Here is a 6,000-nt window from a genome sequence, read left to right as displayed (position 1 = left end):
ATAATGAGCCTCGTTGGATTACCAAATCGCTAAAACAACTGATCCGCCGAAGGGAAAAAGCTTTTGCACAAAAGACCTTAACTCTTTCAAGAAATTAAGAAACCAAGTTACGCGAGAAAGAAAATCTTGTCTGAAACGTTTTACCAAAACAAAGTAGAACATTTAAAATCGTGTTCATCTGCAAGTTGGTGGAAGGAAATCAAAAAGTTATGTGGTATTTCACCGTTGGTTTCTTACTAGGAAGATATGATGTCAACCTTGCAAAATATTGATAATGCACTAACACCCTCTTATCATTTTCCTGAGCAACTTGAAAACATGATCAACGAATCCTTTCTAACACCCATGAAAGATTTTAACCCACTGCTCCAACACTTATGCTTTGATAATGAGATTGATGATTTCCCGAGGTTGTTGCCTGTAACTGAGTTTACTGCTTTCAAGATGTTGTCAACTCTTAACGCAAGGAAAGCAACTGGCCCAGACGGTATTCCCTTCTGGGTTCTAAAAGAGAATGCTGATTTATTGGCCGCTCCCGTGGCAGATATTATAAACAGCTCCTTTAAAGAGGCCCGATTACAAGAATTATAGAAAAAAGCAAATATTATACCGATTCCAAAGCAGAAACCTGTAAGAGATGTTAATAAACACTTAAGGCCTATATCACTTACTGCGATTGTATCAAAAGTAGCCGAGGAGTTTTTTGTGGAAAATTATGTCAAACCAGCTGTACTTAAAAAGATAGACTCTAATCAGTATGGGGAAATTCCAAATTCAAGCACAACTATAGCTTTACTTAGTATGTTACAGTCGTGGAATAAAGCAGCTGATGGTAACGGGGCGGCCGTTCGTGTGCTGTTATTGGATTTTGATCTGATTGGTCATAACTTATTGGTTGAAAAACTACGTTCATTCGATATACCGAAATGGGTTCTACACTGGATTATGGATTTCCTCTCTTCCAGGAAACAAAAAGTAAAGCTGAAATTCGATTGCTTTTCAGAGTGGGAACTCGTGCCTGCAGGTGTTCCTCAGGGCACAAAATTGGGGCCTCGGCTATTTTTGATAATGATTAACGATCTCAGGTTACCAAATAATGAAATGTGGAAATTCGTGGACGATACCACTGTTAGTGAAGTAATTGAGAAAGATCAAACAAGTAACTTACAAAACCAAATGGACACATTAGCGAACAGCATCTCGTGTGATAAATTCCAGTTAAATGAAACCAAATGTAAAGAGATGCGAATTTCTTTTGGATCTAATACCAATGACCTTCAACCAATTACTATCAATAACATTACACTGGATATTGTCCAACACGCGAAAGTTTTGGGAATGTTTATAGCCAGTAACCTTAAGTGGAACATCCACGTAAATGAAATAATTAAGAAATGCCGTAAACGCCTCTATTTTCTTATTCAACTAGAACGAGCAAATATCGAAGTCAAGGAATTGCTCCAATTTTACAAAACGTGTATAAGACCTGTCTTGGAGTATGCTCTTGGAGTATGCAACGCTGAACAGCGTTGTTTCAGAAGATGGCAGCAGATTCCTCACATAAGCTTCATGACCTTTTGCCTCCTCGTTTAGAACGTTCAACTATGGAACTTAGGACTCAATCTTCATTTAATACTAATTTTAATACCAAACGTTTTAGAAATAGTTTTATAACTGATAACTCATTGAAGATGTAATTTAGTTAATTTATTTATGTATGTATTATATGTAATCTTAAACGTATTTCAGCAATATGGCTGCCAGTTTTAAGAAATAAATCATCTCTCTATCTATCTATCTATCTATCTATCTATCAACCACCGCTGCAAGGACGTAAGAACTAGATAACAAATACGGCTAACCTGACGTTTACTCCTCATTTGACTCTGAAGATGACTACAGCTAAGGTTGTCAAAACGTCAGTCAACAACAACAAAAACAGTCCTTCTCAGGACTATACCAAACTGGACGATCTACATTTACAAACATGTAACTTGTCTAACAATGTGTGCAAAAGTTATGTTGGTTATTTGAAATCACCCAGTGGTGTGATGTTTATTATTTGATATAATGCAATGAAAACATAATGGCAAAATTTTGATATTTGATAAAAGTCATTAGTCATATAGATATACGTTCCATCAACTGACGAGATTTTTGTTGTATAATATTATAGAACAAACAATACGAAATATTTTTGTCGGCGTCCGATAAAAGTGATAATACAGACTTTTTGACGCCTCTACCAAGCCCATTATAAAGACACATTGTCTTTCATCGATGTCCTGTCATCTTGCGGAAGTTCAACTTAACGATTTGTGTTTTTATGACATGCGTGTATGCATCACGTTATCAATTTCGTAGGTGATTATTTGTAATTCGTAAGCAAGACTGGCAAGTACGATTTCCTGTGGAATCACTGATTGTAACACGAAACTTTTTGGTACGTTTTGTTTTTAGAGGTACGTAAGCGTGATTTGAATTGTCCAATTTTTGCTTGAACTAGGTAGTAAATAATTTGCGCAAAATGACCTCAAGATTTTACACAGCACTTCTATGAAATTTGCTGGCTGTCTACGTAACTGATTAAGAGGTTATTTTACGAAGGGTGTTTTACGAAATTTCAAAAGAATTTATCAACAAACTTTGGTCAATCGAAATAATGACAAGTATTGTGAACATGCTTTGAATTTGAGCCCAATACTTATCGACAAGAGAAAGGGTCAGCCGTCAATTGTCGAGAACCGTCTTATCTTTAACAGTGGCGTAGCTAGGAAAAATAGTCACTCCCACCAATCCATCTCGAGCCGGAGGCGCGACCCCACTAGGGGGGTAGGGGGGCATGCTCCCCCGTAAAATTTTGAAATCCAGAGCCTTGGAAACAGCATTTCCTGCGATTTCGAGGGCGAATTATTTGTTGTACAATAATTTATAAAAACCCATTTTTGTTAGCTGCATTCTTAATGTGGCAATCGTTGAAACTGCAACTAGTTAAAAAGGTACTAAAGGTGGCTCAGAGAAACGTTACGCAGGAGACAATTGCCTCCTAAAACATAATTTACTCATCACTGCCCCTGCATAAACAGAAGAAATTTGTATTAGCACAAAAAATAATATAGTATACGACACTTCTAAAGTGCATAGAGAGAGATTTTTCTTAGCATTCTACTTGTTAGTTTAAACTTATTTAGATTGGGGCAAGTAGACAGGGATGGCTTTATTCTTTAAAGTTATGCTTAATTTTCTCAATGAAGTACCATGTATTATACGAACAAATATCAAAACACATACTATACTCATCATTTATAAAGAAAGGCCAGCCTCCTGGGTTTTCTACAAATTTTCAACCACCTCGTTATGCAACACCCTGATTCCTCTTTCTTTTCAATGATATCTTTGTGAATAGATATTCTACACAAAGAGCTAAGCCGACCTTGACCCATTCTATTTCTTAAATAGCTTTTACCCTTTTAAGCAAGAAAACGACCTCTCTACTGAAGCACTTGCCACTGCCAACACACCATTCAATTTTAACAAATTTACCACTTGACCTAAACTCGACTGGAGATTAAATTTTAAGATGTATTTAAGAACCTCATTACTGCACTCTTTGTGAAAGTCCTTGTCGTTGTAAATGAAGGAAAGTTGACTCTCCAAAGTTTGGATGTCAAAAAGACGACTATACTTATCTTTGAGAAGATTGATCTTCTCCTGTGGAACTATGCCCTTCCATGTAGTAAATAGTTTAGGATTTACAAGGTCTAAAAACTTGAACTGATTAATATCTTGGAATCGTTCACTTAACATGCCTTTAATGGAATCAATAATCTCAAAATAAAGCTGTTTGTAATTGTATCTACTATCTGCTCTGGTTGCTGGTGGGCCTACGTTTTCTAGTGCAGTTTGGTACAACTCGGTGAAAGCTTGATCTGTGCGAAGTGACACAATAAACTGCTTGAAATTGTCAATCTTGCTTATGCCATAGTTAAAATGGGTTTCCCTATTTTAAAGAATGCAATACAAAATTGTGGACTGTTCTAAAATCCTGTAAAAAACACACACTAGAAAACAAAAGAGAAAGCTATCAAGATAATGCAGTAAGCCACTTATTTTACTTAATGACTCATCATCCCACCCAGCTGGTTGTTCAAGTACCCCCTCAAAAATATCTAAAAGTTTTTCATAGTTTTTGTGCAATACATTGATTAATCTAGAGCGATAATACCATCTTGTTTCACCAGGGGCAAGAAACTCAAGGTTGTTAGATGTGAGAAAAGCTTTTCTTTTTGGGGCATTGCTTGTAAATGTGCTGAATGTAGCTATATTAATAAAAAAAGATTTTAACAGGAGAAATTGATGAGGCTGACTGGCATAGGACCAGGTTCAATCTATGAGCTGCACAATGAACAAAATGAGCAAAAGGATGCTCTTGTTGAAAACCAGTTTTTCTTTTATATTAGAATACTCACCAAGTTTATCTTTGACAACTTGTGATATTGCTGTGGCATTTCTGTTCATACTTACATCCACAAATCCTAATTGCCTCTCCATAATTTCACTTGCTTTGTCAAACCGAGCAATAACACTTAGCTGCTCTTTGGTGGAGACATCAGATGCTTCATCAACCTGAATACTCATAAATTTGCAATCATTTATTTCCTTTCTGATTTCATCTTCAATAATTGAATCAAGACAGCTGATAAGACCATTTTGAATTTCTGGGGAGACTCCAGTAAATCTTCTGTCACCAACTATATCAGATTCTGCTAGTCTACTGTGCAGTCGACGCTCAAATACAGAATCAAACTTAGCAAAACATTCGAGCAACTCTCTATAATTACCTTTCTTCAAGCTACCTTCGGACTCATTGTGACCTCTAAATGGCAACTCTTGCTTTGACAAATACAGCACGGCCTCAGTAACAGTTTTTAAAATTTCTCGATTTTGTCTTACCTCCTCATTGTGACGCTGAATCTCATTTCTTCTAGCGAGGGACATAAGACAATCAATTCGTTCACTAGCTCCATACGTTTTCCATGTCTTAAATGCAGTCAAATGCGATTTAGATTTTTCATGCTTCTTAGCATCAGACATAATACTCCGCATATCGTTGTAGCCATTCTTAGTCCACGATGGCGATGCTTTTGGGGAAAACATTAGACATGGCCAACAAAACACTTTCTGCAAGGTTGTACTGCCACACAGCCAGTCCTTCGCCTCATACCAATCTCTCTGAAATGCTCTTCCCTTATTTTGGATAGTTAAATCAGGAGTAGGCCGTTCATGAACGATAACATTCTGTTCGACAGACGATCGAGCAGAGAACGGTTTAGCTAATAAGCTAATTACTAAATCAACATCAGTTGAGCAAATCGCAGTCGCACTTGAAGCCATTGTGTCATACACAAATACAAAATAGCAATTTGAGAGTAAAAACAATGGAAAATTAATACCGACAATGACACATAATTTGATAATCACTAATCGCTGTACTCGTATTAAAAGGTCGAATAATTACAACCTCCGCCAATTTAAAATAGCGGGAGTTCGACTATAAAAACAGCAGATTTGAGCATGCGTCAAGTCCCTTAGCCAACCAGAATTCAAAACTTCTTATATAGAATTATATTGTATGTTCCGCCCTCTGAAGATGGGCTGAATACGTGGAGAATCGCGCGAGTATGCAATGTGCGAGAAAAGGCGGTTGCTAGGTTACATAACAAATGTTGAGATTTTGCTGTATTACGATTACGAACCACCTAATAAAAGCGTAAATATGAACGAATAAAACATAATATTAGAAATTGTTCGTGAAATAATGTATATCTTATGTCCAAATAGAATATTTATTATTTTTTGGGAAATTTCTACTCCCGCCGGGCGGGAGTAGCGGGACCGCTAGCTACGCCACTGATCTTTAAAACGAGACCTCTGCTGCGTCAGGCAGCCCACACACCAATTAACCGTCTTTCTCAATATTTTATTAACGTGGATGATCTA

At 36.9% G+C, this 6,000-nt stretch overlaps 1 protein-coding gene across 3 annotated transcripts in view; it reads left to right on the top strand.

Annotated features, from left to right (window-relative positions):
* The first annotated feature begins 2,446 nt into the window (after positions 1–2,446).
* The window catches only part of LOC124456009, a 70,628-nt gene continuing 67,074 nt past the window's right edge, over positions 2,447–6,000 (top strand). For all 3 annotated transcript variants that reach the window (XM_047006554.1, XM_047006553.1, XM_047006552.1), the window contains exon 1: positions 2,447–2,462. The gene's annotated coding sequence lies outside the window, so the exon portion shown is untranslated. The remainder of the gene's footprint in view (positions 2,463–6,000) is intronic.

Source organism: Xenia sp. Carnegie-2017, unplaced genomic scaffold, assembly GCF_021976095.1.
Source record: "Xenia sp. Carnegie-2017 unplaced genomic scaffold, XeniaSp_v1 HiC_scaffold_40, whole genome shotgun sequence".
In the NCBI taxonomy this organism is placed as follows: Eukaryota; Metazoa; Cnidaria; class Anthozoa; order Malacalcyonacea; family Xeniidae; genus Xenia; species Xenia sp. Carnegie-2017.
This window is presented reverse-complemented; position numbering and strand designations above follow the sequence as displayed.